At 43.3% G+C, this 17,602-nt stretch overlaps 1 non-coding gene and 1 pseudogene across 1 annotated transcript; one reads left to right on the top strand and one right to left on the bottom strand.

Annotated features, from left to right (window-relative positions):
- The first annotated feature begins 1,979 nt into the window (after nucleotides 1–1,979).
- LOC132080971 (putative short-chain dehydrogenase/reductase family 42E member 2) lies at nucleotides 1,980–12,664 on the top strand (annotated as a pseudogene).
- A 983-nt stretch (nucleotides 12,665–13,647) lies between these two features.
- TRNAL-UAG (transfer RNA leucine (anticodon UAG)) lies at nucleotides 13,648–13,729 on the bottom strand. Its single transcript has one exon. It is a non-coding gene; the product is annotated as a tRNA-Leu (tRNA).
- Nucleotides 13,730–17,602: the final 3,873 nt, after the last annotated feature.

Genomic DNA, 17,602 nt, shown 5'->3' with positions numbered 1-17,602 from the left:
TATATGTGAGACCCTTATCCAGGTTTGAGTAAAACCAGTTAAATTCACAATTTATCACTACAGAGCTGCAGCTGAGCCAGCAAGTGCTGCAGGCAGGCAGTACCATGTAAGCCTTTACTCCCTAAAAATCCAGAATAGAAAACCACAAGTGTAAAGTTACTTCCCAGTGAGAGCATTTTAGCTGCATGTAAACATTCAATTTGGTTCTAAATTAGTTATTTATAAATCTTTCAGATCACTTTTATTGGACTAATAGCTCAGGATGCATCCTGGATTACACCAACAGTTTTCACAGGAGTGCAGGCTCTGACCTTGCTTGGATGCTCCTCAGGAAGGATTAACCAAGGAACTCCCTGGCTTTGTGCTTGCAAGTCCCCATGGAGTCCCATCATTTCAGTCCTGTAACACCAAACCTGTGGTTTGCTATTTTAAGTAGGATGCTTTTTACATCACTGTTATAACAGGACTGATAATCAATAATTGCCTTCAGTACATTTGTTTATCTTTCTTACAGATGCAGTATTTGAGATTTTAAAACAATGCTCAGTACCAGCTGGGAGTAGTCAGCTCTCTTATTTCTGTGGGTCTTTACTGAGTCTCACTTTAAGCTGGCTCTTGTTTGAGTTACTCCTACTCTAACATAACTGCAATGTGTCTTTAAGTGATTAAAATTTAATATGAACGTTCAGACATAGCACAGCTGTAACAAAAGAGGTAAACGTGTTCAAAGCTTAACTTTTGCCTGGAATGGGTAACTGAAATTCTGCAGCTCCTGACCCTTTTCACACCCTCCCAGGCTCAAATGACCACAGGGAGGCTCAGGTGGAAAGGGACCTTAGTGCCTGTTTGTTTATTTGTGCCTCTTTGGGAACTCCTGCTGTTTTGCAGGTGTCTCACAAGTTCTGCATCTCTATGAGCCATGTCCTGCCACCGACTGTCCAACCAGCGGGCAGGAGGTGGTGTTTTCTTCCTGAACAACCTGTTCAACAGGTACCTCAGTGTGACCGGAGCCCTCACTACTGCCAGGATGCTTTAGTGCAGCAGTCACAGCTGTGCGAAGACACGCGGAGGTAAGATGCACCGTAGGATGCTCTGGGATCCCAGGGATGCTGTGGCAGCCAGGAATACCGTGACATGCTGTAGGACCCCGGCGATGCTGCGGGCTGCATGGACGCCGTGTGAGGAGCAGAGTGCCAGGAAAGCCGTGCGATCCCAGATGAGTGGGACGCAGGGGTTCTGTGGGGCCGGGGGATGCCTGGGATGTCGGGGATGCTGCGGGGGCCGTGCGGGGGCTGTTGCGGGGCCCTGCCCGAGCCCGGCCCCAACGGCCCCAACGGCGCCGCCCGCGGGACCGCCCGAGGCCGGGGGTCGGCCGGGGCCGGGCCGAGCACGGCGCCCTGCGCTGCCGCCCCGCCGCTTTGCAAGTGAGATGCACAGAGCCCCGGCGGGGCTCGGGTGGCTTTGAATGTTTCATTGCGGCCGGGGCAGGGACTGCGTGTCGGAGGGAGTCGGGAGCCACAGCCTCTGAAATGTCCTGACTGCCGGTGAGGGGCCCCTAGAAGGGCAAGAACCTCCTTGTTCAGAAAATGAGGAATTCACGAGTACTTTTATTCTTAATGCAGTTATTAACCTTTTCTATACTATAGCAGCTATTTTATTCGAGTTCCCCTCGAAAGCAAGAGATTTGATAGCCTTGTTCTCTGATACACCTTCTAAAGTTATAAGGATCAGGCATCCCTCTTCCCTCCTGACAGCCTCATCTATCTCAACTCCAGCGCTGCCAATGATAACAACTCACTGTGTTCTTAATTTCTGTTTAGCTGCTGGTACTTAGAAAGAATCTGGAAATACCACTTCTCTCAGATGTCTGTCTTGGCAGTAAACTGGGGACTGTAAATTCTGGGTTGCTTTTGTCTTTATCTCTCTTAGGCAGGCTGCATTAAAGCTACATTTTGCTGCTGTGACTAGATCTTGTCAACATGAAACTCCCTGAAATTGTCTGCATCCAGGAGTGCTATAGAGCCACTTTCACCATGTAGAAGGAATTTTTACATGTATCTGGTAGTGCTGGGCAGTATTTCATTGACACAAAATCAAAAATGAGTGGAGCAGCAACACCCATCCACCGAAACTCTGACTGCAGTAAGAGCAAACGTGCTGGAATACTCAATAAAATCAATATGAAAGCCGTGGTGACAGGAGGTGCTGGCTATTGTGGATACAAGCTGGGATGTGCTCTTGCCAACATAGGAGCTTCTGTTGTGCTGTGTGACATACACAAGCCTTTGTGGGTGATTCCCAGTGGAGTGGCTTGGATCCAGGTATGATAAATAATATCTTGCCAACAGTCAAAGTTAGTTCATTTGTATTTTCCATGTCTTCCTAGTTTTTACTGACTCCAAATACCTATTGCCAGTTATTTCAAATTTCTGTGACCTTTTTAACTTTGTGGACATCCCTCATGAATTTTGGTGAATGGATTTTAGTATATCTGAAATGATGAAACCAGCAAAACCTGTAATGCATGGAGCAGTTTCACTCCTGACTCCTCAGGTTCCTGCCTTCATCTAGGCCTTAGCTAAACCACCTGTAGAATAAACACAGGAGTATTGTGAACCTTAATGAATGTCTTTAAAGTTCTTTGGGTTCTATGGAAGAAAAGTATAGTTATCAGCAAGTAGGGAGGTGTGCCCAGTTTTGAGTCCCAGGATATTTGTACAGCAAGTACAGTTCCTTCTATATGGATTCCCTCTGTGCTAACCCACTGTGTGACAAATGCTCACCTGCAGCTTTGATCTCGTGTCCAAATATCTTCTGTTGTGTATTACAGACAGATATCAGGGATTACAGTGCTGTACTGGCAGTCTGTGAAGGGGCTGACTGTGTGTTTCACGTAGCTTCCTATGGAATGTCAGGAACAGAGCAGGTGAGTCCACATAGTTTTGGTTTTTTCTGTGTGACTGCCCACACAGAGGGTGAGAGCCTTTGATGCTGTAACACTGCAGGACAGATTTCATCTCTTCATATTGCCCTGGACTTCTGGTAAATTGCGCTGTGCAAACTGGAGTGCCACCTCAAGCAGGCTGCTTGCAGTGATTTCCTCTCATTAGAGGTTCCACCAGCACCCTGGGAGGGTGTTGGAGATGGAAATGGCATTGAAAAGTTCTGAAACACTGTGAAGACAAAATGAAAGACAAGGGAGGCTGGTTCCCTCCAAAACCCTGATTCTTCCCTAAACCTTCACATGGATCTCCTAGGTGTTAAGGTCACTGGGAGGAATAAAACTTAACTAAATTATAAATTATTTCATATGTCTGAATTGTAACAATAACAATATTTGAAGTCTTTAATTGTTCACTATTGGTTTAAAAGCTCTACAGATGCTCTTTAGATGTAGGATGTACAGATGTAGGACTCTGAGTCACAATTTTATAATTAGAGTTACAAGCACACACACACATCCACACACAAACACACCTCTTTCTTATTTTATTTAATAAGAGGAACTTCAGTAATTACCCTGTCTGGATAGAACAGCTCACTCGAAGTTCTTTGCACTGAGCAATGCATAATTTGAATTGCTGTGGTTAGAGGCAACTGGTCACTAAAGTGCTACTGAAACACCTGTATTTAACAAACTGCTGCAAGATATGTAATAACTGGACATATATTTTCAGAAGCACTACAATTTTCTTTGCTTCAAGCAGACTAGTCTATAAAAATACAAGAAAAATACACAAATAGTTTAAAAATAATGATTAGACTTCTTTAAGTCTGAAACAGCAGTCTAAATGGCATTTTTAACAATCAAAGCACTAAATTATGTTTATCTGGGGACATTTCTAACATCCCCCTATTGAAATGAATATGTATTATTACTATAAAATGCACCATTTTTTTCTTTTCCTAGTTGCATAAAAAAGAGATTGAAAGTGTCAACATTAGTGGAACAAGACTCATCCTTAATGGTATGTATTTAACTGTGCCATTGGGTGTTAGTACAGCATATCAAACATCACATCCCATTTAGAGAAAGCCACTTGGCCTTTTTGGCACACTCTGTCTGTCACCAAGTGCTTGACTTTGTTGGCAGAAAATGAGGAAACATGTAATTGGGGGGTGGGGTGCTATGCTCAGTTCTGCTGGGAGGTGTGACACGAGAGCCAGCACTGCAGTTCAACTACTTCAGCTTCTCAACACCTTGTTTGACTGATGTGGGAATCTCTACATAATGAGTTAACCAATTCCCTGTGTATTTTGTAGTAGTTAACCTGCTTGCTAACAACTTGTACAGGCAGTGAGCAGCCCTTCAAGCAGAAGGACTTCTGTCCTCTGCCCAGCAGGCTGGAGGAGCTCTCCTGAGGCAACTAAAGCTCTTGTTTCTACTCTGATGTCTTCCCTTTCAATATGCTCTGCATTTCAACTCAGTCACAAAACAGAAGGATTTTCTCTTTGAAGATTTGACACTTTCTTAGAAAAAATGGCACACAAACTTTTTCCTAAATAATTTCCCACTAAAGTAATTAATTATTCATTGCAGCCTGCAGGAAAAAAAATGTGCCTCGTCTGGTGTACACCAGCTCAGTGAATGTGGTGTTTGGAGGGCTTCCCATTGAAGATGGGGATGAGGAATCCTTGGCATATTTCCCAATTGACAAGGTATTTCATTGGATTGATTCTCCAATTTCTCTGTTTATTTCCATGTTTCTGAAAAAGCCTGGAGTTTTTCTGACAGAGTTTTGCCTGATGCAAACATCCAGGCACAAGAAAGGCCAGGTGGGATGATGAAAGGGGATAGAATATAAGAAAATAAAGATAGTGTAGAAAGTAATCTTTCTAAGGAGTTGCAGCTGGGCCAATTATCCAAGATCAGGATCAGGCCTGACTTTAACAGGCCACAGCTGTAAGCAATGAGAAGCAGAGTGCTAGAAAAGAGTGGGGTGGCTGGGTGGGAAGGGAACTGGAGTCAGTGGCTGCTTTGTGAAAAAGAGTCAGTGCTCTGAGGAGCTGCCCATGAGAAACACCAGAAGGTATGGAACTTTTGTGGTAAGGAGACAACAGTATGGAACCCCTGTGATAAGATCACAACAGGATGAGACTTTGAGCAGCCTGGTCTAGTGGGAGGTGCCCCTGCCCATGGAAGAGGGGGTTGTAACAAGATGATCACTGAAGTCCCCTTCAACCCAAACCATTCTGTCATTCTATGAAAGAAAAAAGGAAACTCTTTATACTCTTTGAAGATGCTATTTACAACCTTGGCACATCAGTTTCATGTACATCAATATTTATATTTCTTTGTTTTCCTATTAAGGCCTTGATTTGGGAAATAACTCCCACAATGCTGCATTAGCATCAGGGTATTCCACCTGGACATGAGGATTCTGAGATATGGCTTGGTGCTTCTTTAGCTATTTATTATCCACATGATTTTTCTGGTTTTCCCTTAGAAGATGACATATATTCAAGGTAGAGCTGATCTGGAAAAGCAGCCTATTTTTATATGGTTTTATTGCATTTAATTAAAAAAGAGAAAGTACTTCTGGCTGCTTTGCATACACAGTTGTTTTTGGTGTCCCTCCTCTCTCCATCAAATACATCATGGTCTTTCAAGAAGTAAATATGGAGACAAAATATGAATATTTTTAATAACGTTTTAAGTAACACTTTCTCTGGGAGAATGCCACACAGAAGTGAGCAGGATACTTCAGACCAAGTGTAATGACTTCAAAACTTGGCTTTTGACTTTTCCATTACCTGAAGAAGAAATCCAGATTACAAAGTAGTGATCAATTACATTCCTGGCAGCATCCAAAACATACATATATTTATTGCTTCTCAAATGTGCTGAAATTAATTAACCAGATTTGCATATACAAAAATACTTCCTTACCCTAGAAATATTCATGTGTTGTACTCTGAACCTAATATCCCACAAGTTCTGTATTTTGAGGTATTTGTTGCCTCTGCTGAGTGAAATCTAGTGAAGAAGAGAAGCCTCTCTGTCCCACCATTTCAGGAACAGATACAAATGTATTTGCTTTTTCTCTGTAGCTTGTTGACCACTATTCCAGGACCAAATCCATTGCAGAACAAATGGTACTAGCAGCTGATGGAATTTCACTAGAAGGTATTTTTGTCTGAGCATGAATTCATAGTAAAATTTACTCTTCTTCTTGTTCCTCCCCAGAATCCTGTGTCCTCTATCAATCCTTAGTGGACAAGACTGCCCAGCAGTTATGAAATTAAGTTACCAACTCCCTCTCACAAATTAGAGTATTTTCATTTATAAATTACTTTTAATTGGTTTTAAGTTCCCACAATGTCTGTAAAAGGTTTTAGCATGGTAGCAGTAAGTTCAGTATGTTCATGAAAAATAATAAGAGCGCTATAAATTAAACAAAAACAAGTGTTTAATGTCTCTATCTCATGCAGCATAAGTAAAACACAGATGCTGATTAAATTGTTACATCAACACACTCCCTCAAGTTATAAATTAAAATCTGAAGTGGGTATCTGAGCCTAGGGCTTGGAATTATTTATTAGTGCTTCCCAAAGTTTTCCATGTTGAGGAAGCCAGTTATACACTTGAAAACTTAAGCTCACCTGTGAGATACTATAACTGCCAGTGCAAAACAAATTAATGTAAAGTGCAACATGATTCTGTGTGACCAAGTGATACTGAGCTAAATTTAGCTGTGGACAACTTAGAGAAAAGACTCTTCACTTGATACTTGCAGAGGCTATAACAGATAGAAAGTCCATGATGGGAACTCCATCCCAACAAAATTATTTTGTTCAAAATAAGAAAAGGTATTTTTCCCCCTTTATTTCCTTAGCTGCTCTTCTCATCCAAGTCTCTCCTAATTACAGGACCAATACACAGTTCTATATTAGTCAGTGAAATAGAACCAAACATCCCATTTTGATTCTGTGCCATAGCAGGACTTATATTTTATATGTTTACAAGAACAGTTATTAGCAGATGATGAAACAGCCAGCTGATGTACGTGGGAAGATTTGATTTTTATGATCCCACTGAAATTGTCAAGAGCTTCTCCCTCACTCCAGTGGGAGCTGCACCTGCTGTTGAGTGAATCTTTCAGCTCTGCCTTGTACTGCTAGCAGGTCACTGCTTCCCATCAATGATTTTGTGGGGATTAGTTGGTTTCATTCCACTATCCAATATATTTTTGAACAACCTGCTCACTTCGGTGAACTCATGACCACAGCCAACACATTCATTCACTGCTCTGGCACAGGGACAAGACACTAATTAGAAAGAGATTTTTTGAATATCTGGTGTTTTCTAGGAACACAACTATGATTGCAGGACTTCTCTGAATATTTTCTTGCTATTTTTTATGCTGTAATTCTCCCATCTTATTATCCAACTCCTAATGCAGCATCTTTTGGTATGTATTGTTTTTTAAGGTAGTGAAATGAATTTAGAGTAAGTCCTGCTGCCTCAGCCTTTGGTTCATACAAACAAAGATCCAGTGCAGTGATGTGAAGGTCTGTTAAGAATCTTATCCCATGTTCTAGGAGGGGGAATACTCCACACGTGCGTTCTCCGCCCACCAGGAATCTACGGACCAGAGGAGCAGAGACACTTGCCAAGGCTTGCAGTATGTCATCCAAATCCTTTAACCAGCAGGGTTTTCTATGATATGGGTAAAAAACTGAAAGGAACATCACTTATTTGTATTGCAAATTCACTGATCTTATTGGGTAGCAATTCAACAATTCAGTCATTTGCTGAGGATATTATAACTTTTTTAACAAGCATTATATCTGTAAAGTGTAGATTTTAAAAGTCTTTTTTTTTTTTAATTAAATACAAACACATGAAAATCTAGCTTTATAATTTAATGATTACCGTAAGATTCAGGCCAATCCATGATATTTTAAATGTCTGTTTACACGCAACTTACACCAAATTGTTTTAAATATTAATGAGAAGAGATACAGCAAAATATCTTATTTCCACTCTCAACTATTAACAGCTTTCCCTGTCCAATGAAACAGGTTCCAAAGTTGGAAGCACCCTCTGGTACCACAGGTTACTGAGGGCAGCAGCTGAGGTGTTCACTTTTTACTCTTTTTCACTTGCTTTTAAATTGCAGGGCCAACAGATGATGTTTAGAGCATGGTCCCTGTAGAATTCTGTGAGCAGTTATTTTAAAAGAAATAGCGTAATATTAAGTTATACACAGTTTTCAGGAAATAATAGATTCAAGTTGACCACATAATAGATATTTTTTTATTTGTGGCTGAGGTAGGAAATTATATTGCAGTCAGCCAAATTATATGTTATCTACTTGTATATAATTTTAAGAATGCAAAATATCATTTTAGTTAAATCTGAGATTTTATTTTAGCCCCTTTAAAAATATAATATTTAAAAATTTCTATTTGATTTTGAGCTTTATTGTTTTGAGCAAAATTTAAGGCATCATGCAAATGTCATGTTTTGCAGTTTCTAAAATGTACCTGTTCAATGAAAACTGGGATGCTTTCCTTCCAGCCAAAGTGAATCTTCCAGGTTTTCCTAGCCAAAGCTATTTGATAAATTTGATCCAATTTAGTGAATACTTTTGATCCACTCAGAACTGTAACTTAGCTTTCCATACAATATTTTATTTATCCCTAGAGCAGGCTTGTATTTTTTGTGAATTCAGGACATATTGCAATACATCTTTTGACATTTTCTCATGAGCAGTTCCCTTGAATATTTTTAATTGATTAATGTATTTCCTTTCTTTTTAAAATAGAGCTAAACTTACATTTAGCTGGACAAAAAAAGTACACTTTACCTCATTGTAAAACTCATTTTGTTACGGTTCCATGTTTGTTTTTATCTACAGAAGATTATTGAGAGAAGGCTACTTAGCTTCAAGTTTGGGGACCCAAGTGTTCAAATGAACTGGATACATGTAGAGAATTTTGTACAAGCTCATATTCTAGCTGCTCAAGCTCTCACCCCTCAGAAGAACTACATAGCTGTAAGTACACAGTAAAACCACCACAGATGTCACTTGACAGTGGATCCTGCACTGCATCCTGTGCTACAGTAACCACTGCAGTAATTAGAGTTATTGTCCTTCAGCTCTCATTGTTGTCTGTGTTAGCAGCTGGTCAGTGTGCTATGAGCAATGTGGGATGGGCACAGTGCTGCCTGTTGGTGTTGGTTAAGAGATGGAATATTCAATTCTATAACAATGTCTCCATCTCTGCATTTTTAAAATGCAATGTTTATAATTTCTGGAAAATGAGCAAAGAATGTTTGCTTTCTTGGAAATGAAAGTGGAAGTTCAGGCAGATTGATCCTGTTCCCTGTACAGGTCCAGATTTAATGTTCTGAACTGTGATGGTCAGTTCTTCCCAACAGAGGCACATTTCATTTGGGTTCATTGCTTTCAAAAACAGCCACAGCTGTTTCCTTCCTTGTAAATACAGGTTTTTAATCACCTAGAAGCATTGCTCTGAGAGTATATTAGAAAGGGGTTCAAAGTAGATTTTCTTTTCTTAAAGAAAATTTCTTAATTTTTTTTTTTTCTTAAAGTTCTTAAACTACTTTTTCTAAAACCCTGAAAGCAAAAGGAAAGCAGGAACACAGAGCTTGGCTACACAGGAGTGTTCTGGGTTCCAGTGAGCCTTAACCAGCCCCAGAGCAGAACATTTCCCCCCTTTGGTGGATGTGCCAGCAGCACCACTGAGACCCAGCTCCAGGGGTGTCTCTGCACATCAGCACAGCCACTCTGAACAGGCACATCTGTAATAAACCATTTATTCCAAGGCAGGTTAACCACACAAGCCACCTGCTCACCAATTCTGTTGCACCCAACAGTGCCACTGAATGAAACACAAGCAGAGTTTGTGACTCAGGTGTGCACCACTCATATTTGATATGGCTGGATTATTTTCAAGCTGTTCATAAGGGGTGAGATAAAGAAAAAGAAGTCAATATATATGCAGTACTATTTTTACTGACTTGTCTCTTCTCTACCTCTTTAACAGAGTGGCCAGGTGTATTTCATTCATGATGGAGAAAAATCCAACCTTTTTGAGTGGCTGACTCCCCTGGTACGTGCAATACTGATCTCCAAGTACACTAATTTCTTTAACTGTATGCAACTGCAGCTTTTGTGTGCATGCTACATTTGTATGTTTGCTTTGGGTGTGAGAGTTCCACATGGAACTCTCTGAATGTGGGCTTCATTCCTGCTTGAATTTCAGTGTGATCAGCACTGTAACAAAGCCCACCCAAAATACTACATTAAAGCAAATGTCTTCCCTGAGACCAAAGGACCCTCTACAGCAGCACCCTGTCCTGAGCTGTTACTGTCTTCATTTATGGGGCATGCAGATGGGAATAATGGGCATTTTGGGTGGGCAAAAAATAGAAATCTTAAGTTTTCATCTGTTCATTCTTTTCAAAATACCATGTTGTTGCTAATGATAGGCTCAAAACCATAAACATGTCATGATGTTAAATTAGGTATCAGCACTCTATGACAACTTGATTAATTATTGTAATTTCTCTCATTCTTTTAAGATACAAAAATGACACAGTGTCTGTGGGTAACATTTAATTGGCATCTCCTTAAAAATGAAAAATAGTAAATACTAAGAGCCAGTAAATATTTCCATAAATATCTTCTATATTGAAACTTTAAAATTTGTTTAAAGTTTCTGGGGGTTTTCATTGTTTTTTAAATCTTTTTCAGTTTGAAGGATTAGGTTGCAGTAAGCCATGGATACGTATTCCTACTTGTGTGGTCTATGCATCAGGTAAAATATTTTATCAACATTTCTCTTTCCTGTTCATGCTCCCCTCATTCCTAACTGTAATATAATATTGTTTTACTTGCCCACAATTTTCATTTTCATGTATAAAAATGCTGTCTGCTCACCTAGTGTTCAGCAGTGTAAAACTCACCTCTGTGCAGCTGAAACCAGAATGATCTCTTATTCAAGTCCCACTAAAAGAAGTTCTCTGTTGCCATATTTTTTATGAAGCCTCATGACCTTTTCACTTGATCTGTGCCCAGCTTTTTCCCTTTTCCAAAACCTTATTCCACAAGCACAGTAATTAAGATTAAATTAAATTAGATTAAATTCCAGCCCCTTGAGAGCAAGTAGTGAGATGGTGTTAGTAATGGTGCCCTGAGCTCTCAGGTCTGTGATTATCCTTTTTAGCATTTACAGTGTGAGATGTCCCAATCACAATGGCAAAGCAATTCGCTGTTCTTACTTCAAGTGAAAATCTTTTGTTATGCAGCCACATTCATGGAACACCTTCATGCACTTCTGAGACCAGTTGTTGACCTGCCCCCGCTGCTGACCAGAAATGAGGTAAAATCTGTGTCTGTAAACTTGCCTTAATTCCCACGGGATCCATGCATGTTCATCTGAGGGAGACTCAGTCAGTGGAAAGTGACACCCACCCTGTGCTGCTTCAGCCTCCAGTTTCCAGGGCAAATACATGCCTTGTGTACAATTTAGGCAATATATTGTGCTTGGTTGCCATGATCTTTGGAAAGAGTTTATGCTTGCAATCTGGGAGAGCTCCTCTCTGCCAAGGGTCAGTGTCCTGCATGCCTTGGCTGGGCCTTTAGGAACCTACCTGATGGCTTTGATCTGACTCTTTGAGTACCTAAGCAAGAGAATACTTGCAGAACATTTTTTGTGACATTTACAGATTCTACTTTGTGTCTTTTAATGTCTCTTTGTGCTTTCAAGAATCTCCTTTTGAGGGGACAATTTTAAGAATAATGTGTGCAATACTGATAGGACATTGATATAATGTTGTGGGGGTTTTTTGTATTTTACATTTCCTCTAACTGTGTCTCTGCTGCCACTCACAGTTTGTTCCAGTTGCCTGTGTAGTCATACCTGTGTATGCTGACTCTTTTGTCCTGCAGGTACAGAACATTTCTGTAACTCACACGTTTCGAATAGACAAGGCACGAGCTCAGCTGGGGTACCGCCCACAGAAGTTTGACTTTGCTGATTCTGTGAACCACTACCTTGAATCCAGACCACGCTCATATTATAAGCTCTTCCTCAATATTTTCCTTGCTTTATTTGTTACTCTAATTTTGGCTTTTATTTTTACACAACTTGGTGGCCTCTCAATTTTGCGGTTTTTTAAAGGAAGAAAACACTGACCTGCACAAACTGCATGGTCACAGCATTGCTACCCAGAGCATTCAACTCCCACTATAGTTACTGGCACAGTGCAACAGAGAGACAGCTGCTGTTGAATTTACAAATAATATCACAAACAAGTGGCTGGACCTGAGAAATTAAAATACAGTAAACAATAATTGCCAAATCACTGAAACACAACCACAGTTATGATTGTTGCCTCTATTTCAAATCAAAACAACAACTTTCCAAATTGATTGCTGAAGTAAATGAGAACCTGCAGGAAAAACAAGAGCTGCAGACAGCCTGCAGTGCTTCACCAGTGAAGAAAAATGGCTGAAATAAGAAGAAAGACTGACCACAGCTTCTGTCATGGCTCACTACCTTGTGGAACAGAGGAACAAAGGCACAGACAGAACAGATTACTGCAAATAACACACACCAGGCCGACAGAGACTTCACACTGTGTGATTTCATGAATTAGCTCTAGCACCACATCTGAAGGAAAATAAAAGTGTACTTGAAACATTGCTGAAGTCCGTGCTGTGCCTCTGCACAATTTCCCAGAACTGCCCCCTGCCCTGCCCCTGGCACAGAGCTGTGGGTACTGGCTGGTAGGGGTTTTCACAGGCTATTTTAGTTAAATTGGAAGTTACTAAGTAAGTTACATTAGTTAGGTATATTTATGACACAGCAGAGGAATCTGCTGCTATGGCTTGCACAGATCTTTGTACAGCTTTCTTCACCTCCTGTAGTTAAGGGCAACAACTAACACAGTTCAGTTCCTCAGCTGAACTTAAGGCCCAAGTCTGTTTTGGCACCAAATTTCTGAAGTACAGCAGCTGTACTGAGCAAATTCCTGCAGCAGCTGAAGTGAACAATGTGTTTTTCACATTACTGTTCAGCTAAAATGGACCTAAAGAACAGTCCAGCTCCTTCCCATCCACCATCCCATCACAGTGGGAATTTATCAGAGAAATCTCTTCCTCACGTGCATCTTTCTAACCTGTAACATGGAGAGAGAAAAACCAAGGGCAAGATGCAAACAGCAGAGAGCTTGGGAAAGGACTAGGGATGAGAGCTTGAGAAATCATGGTGTGGAGGGGAGTAATCACGGATGGGTTTGAGAATTGTGGAGAGGGTGTGAACACTGGCACCTCCCCTCCAGGGGAGTCCAGAGCAGGCCTCAAAGCCCAGGGTCGGGCTGCTGTAACGCAAAAGCAGCACGGAAAGGCAGAACCCCTGAAAGTAACAGCGTTTCTTGTTTTATTCTTAAAGCAAGAGACCCGCTCAGTGGATAATCCCTTTTCTGTAGTTCATATCACAACTCTGTATAATATTGATTGTACCGACTGTGACTGACAACCCCAGCACCCTGGGCGCACCGTGCCCGGCCTGGGCAGCACCGCGCGGGCCCCGGGCCGCCCCCGCCGGCAGCTTCCCGTTTCTGCTGTGCGGGAGCGAAAAGGAGCCGCCGCGGCGGGGACAAAAACAACTTGGCAGCGGTGGGATTCGAACCCACGCCATCGAAATGACTGGAGCCTAAATCCAGCGCCTTAGACCACTCGGCCACGCTACCGCCTGAGAGTCCCGTCTCCCGCCAGGCCTCTTTGACGGAGCAAGCCGTCGTTCTTTCCTTCCATCCATGCACATGGCCCACCCGTGTCCGCGGCAATCCCCGCCTGCAGCGCCCGCCGCGCCCCGTGAACGCCGCTGCCGCCGCCGGTCCCGGCCCCGCGCACTCCGTGCCAGCGGCTGCGGCGGCGCCGCCAGGCCGGCCCAGCGCAGTCCCCGCTCCCGCCCGGTAGGTGGCGCCGCCGCCCCGTGCCCGGCGCCGCCTGCGCACGTGGCCCCGCGCTCGGCCGGAGGAGCGGCCGCCGGCCGGAGCTCGCAGCGGGACTCCTGCTCCTTCTCCCGGGTTCGGCCGGGCCTTGAGCCTCGGCCCCTTCCTCCCTAGGGGCTTTGGGGCCGTCAGGCTGCGCCTCGGGGGCATTTTGTCCGTGGCAGGCCCAGGCGGGTACCTCGGCAAGACGCTGCCGTGCGGTCTGTGCCCCACAGCAGCCGCGGCTGTGGTGGATCAGCTCCAGCTGGTCCTCGGGAGGGCTTGGCCCGTGCCCTGGTCCCGCAGAGTAGAGGGCAGCCCTTGGCAGCCGCGGTAGCAGGTGTGCACACACTCCGGCCGGAAAGAGGGTCCGTCCTGCCCCGTATCAGCACCCACTGCCTCCCCTGCCCGCTGCAGGTGCCTCTGGCCCACCAGGGCACACGTGCTGCCCAGGAGCTGCCAGCTCGCTGCGAGGCCGGTGACCTTCCCTGGCAGCTGCTCCCTTGGCACGGCACTGTGTCCTCAGCTGAACCATTCCCACCCCACACGGGACACCCCGCCGCCTTTATCTCGCTGGCAGCTGGGGTCGGGCTGCCCGCACACACTTCGCTGTCCCGCCTGTCGCTGCCCCTTACCTGCGGCTGGGCTCCGGACCGTGTGGTGGTGGTTTCTTTCCCTGTCCGCCTCAATCAGAGAGCTGGCTTTGGCAACCAGAGCCTGATTCGGTCACTGGTGAGTAGATGATGAATTCTTATGTTCTGGGAGGCCTGCAGGAGAAATTTGTATAATTACTTTGTGGACAGAGGTAAAAATAGCAAGACCAAATGCAATGCAATTAAAACAACATGGAGAAATTATGTTCACCATTGCCCTTCTTTCCATAGAAGAAGGTGCTTCCTGCACTGGTGCTGCAGGAAGTTTTAGGTGTGTGTTACATGCACCTCTCATGAGACTGGAGTGAGGTTTATGACCAGCTTGATTCACCTTGTAAGACCAGATTGTCATAGGAGTATGAGGGTAAAAATTGTCAGGAAATTGATTGATTTAAAGGCAATTTAAAATCTGCAGATTTAAACAAATGCAGAATAAAATTGCTCTGCAAGTTAGTATCGTAATGGGTGTCCTTTCCTTTTTCCTTTCAAAAACCACAGTTACCTAGAACAATGATTCTAAAGGAAACCTTATTTTAAACAAGCATACTGAAACTTTACAAGCTATAGTGCTCTTGGAAAAAAATTCATGCAGTGCTGAACATACTCAATGGAAGAATAACATACTAGATTTGCAGGTCACTGATTCCCTAGGTTGCCATTGGAAATTTAATTTTTAGTATTTTCAAACAACAAAAATAGTGACTCAAGCTCTTTAAGTGTAAAGGATAAAACACATATTGTATAAATAGAAAACTAAAACTAGAACATACAGCATGTCTGGGCCAATGCCTGATTTCAACATGTCTTTAGTTTTTCATCATCACTGATTGTTCTTTTAAGAAAATGTTACAGAGAATAGAAGAGAAGCCCCAGGCTTAAACCTGGGAATAAGTACTCCGTTGCACCAGGGTAGCAGAGCTGGCTTATTTAAAAGCCTGAGAAATGTGTAGCTTGACAAGGCATCACCTGTGTTCCTGATAGAGCAGAACATTCACCATGAGGATTTATGGCAGAAAGCAGCTTTTAATTCAAAATAATGCAAAGTATTTTGTGTCCAGAGAAGGGCAATGGAGCTGGTGAAGGGTCTAGAGGGTAAATCCTACAAGAGGGAGCTGAGGGTGTTCAGGCTCTCTGCAACTCCCTGAAAGGAGGTTGTGGCAACATAAGGACCAGTGTCTCCTCCCAAGTAACAAGCCAAAAGGAAATGGCCCCAAGCTACATTGGGGGTGGGGGGTTCAGGTTGGATATCAGGAAAATTTTTTCCATTGAAAGAGTGGGTTAAGCATTGGAACAGGCTGCCTAGGGAAGTGGTGGAGTCACCATCCCTGGAAGTGTTCAAAAAACAAGTAGACGTGGCACTTTGTGATACGGTCATGTGGGTGTGGTGGGATTCAGTAAAAGGTTGGTCTTGACCTTGGAGGTCTTTTGCACCCCTAATGATTCCATGATTTGCCTGAGTTTAAAGCAAGCTGCTCTCATGACTGTTCAGCTGTGCTCATGGATCACACCAGTTACAGTATTCCACCTTTATCAGTAGCCTACCATGGCAGGTGGTGATTTTTTAACTATTATCAACACAATTTCACACCGTGGGAACCACACATCTGGCTTCTTCTAGGCTTTCAGAATTCATTTGATGAGTCTGTGCTCTTCCCAGGCCCTGCCATGAAGCATCCCAACATCAGCCCTGCTGGGTGCTGCTCTCCTCAGGGTGCTCAGCTGGGCTGACAGCAGAGTGCAAAATGAAGAAATAAATGCAGGTTCTGGTGCTCATGGGGCAAAAGTGCTCAGTTATTGATAACTGCTAATGTTTACCACACTGATTTGCAGCTGAGAGATTAATAAGACCTCAAGAGTTTTTCTGCACAATCACTAACATTGCAAATGTGTTTCTCTTTAAACACTGCATGAATTCGAGAAAAAATGTGCCCTTAGGAAGCAGCATTAAACAGGGGCTCAGTCAAGTGTCTGCTTGACATTTTCAAACCAGGGCTTGCAGCCTCAGCGTGGTGCTGGAAATTGGTGACAAAATTACAGGTACTGTCAAATGGCAGGTGGTGCTCCAGCATGTGTGCTGCTCCCTCCAGTCCCCATGCTGAGACACAGTTTAATTTATGTAACTAATGGTGGGTTTTCCTGGCAGAGAGTCAGAGCATCTGCTCTGTGTGTTTTTAATTAAATATTGGTAATCTTCCTCCTGAAGATTATCTCAGCAGCAGTGTTTTTCTGCTCTCTTTGGAGAGCACAGGGATTGTGCATTTTTCTGTCTGTGGTGCTGCAAGAAACCATCCATCTGTCACAAAGGAGGTACTCACATCTTCCAGTCTTGGTTCTGTAACCTCTGCTCGTGGTAAAAAGCACTAATGAGGATTATTTACATGAGTAAGGGATTGAACAGCAGTAAAAAAGGCAGATTCTTTGCAGGCTGCCAAGTAATACAATTAAGCCAAAACCTATTTACATTAATTTCCATGTAACTCGTGAAAGGATAAGGAGTTTTGTTTAAATTTTCCACAAATTCTAGCTTGAGGAAAAGCTTAAACATGGGCATTTTCAACCCAGAAAGCCAGTGTTTTGAGACAAATTCAAATGTGGCTGCTTTGAGGAAACACGGACTTTGGAACGTGAAATCTGGTGCATAATACTGCCATTTCTTATGGGGAAATGTGCAATAGCGCAATTTAATTTAGCTCCAAAGACCAACCTGAAGCGCAGGCAGGCCCCATGGTCGCTGCTCCCTGTGCCTTCCCTCAGGGCTGGCACCTTCGGGAGCTGCCGTGCAGGGGGTACTTCCCATGTCCTGCCCAGGACACCCCTCCTTTCAGCTCCGTGCCCAACACGAACAGAAATGAAAGCAAATTTGGGTGGCTGTCGTGTGAGCAGCGGCCACCCGTGAGACCCATCCTGTGAGACCTGCACACCCGCTCTCCTTCCTGTCCCCGGGATTCCCCATCGCTAATACCTAACGGTGTTAGCT

This window comes from Ammospiza nelsoni, chromosome 17 (assembly GCF_027579445.1).
Source record: "Ammospiza nelsoni isolate bAmmNel1 chromosome 17, bAmmNel1.pri, whole genome shotgun sequence".
In the NCBI taxonomy this organism is placed as follows: domain Eukaryota; kingdom Metazoa; phylum Chordata; class Aves; order Passeriformes; family Passerellidae; genus Ammospiza; species Ammospiza nelsoni.
This window is presented reverse-complemented; position numbering and strand designations above follow the sequence as displayed.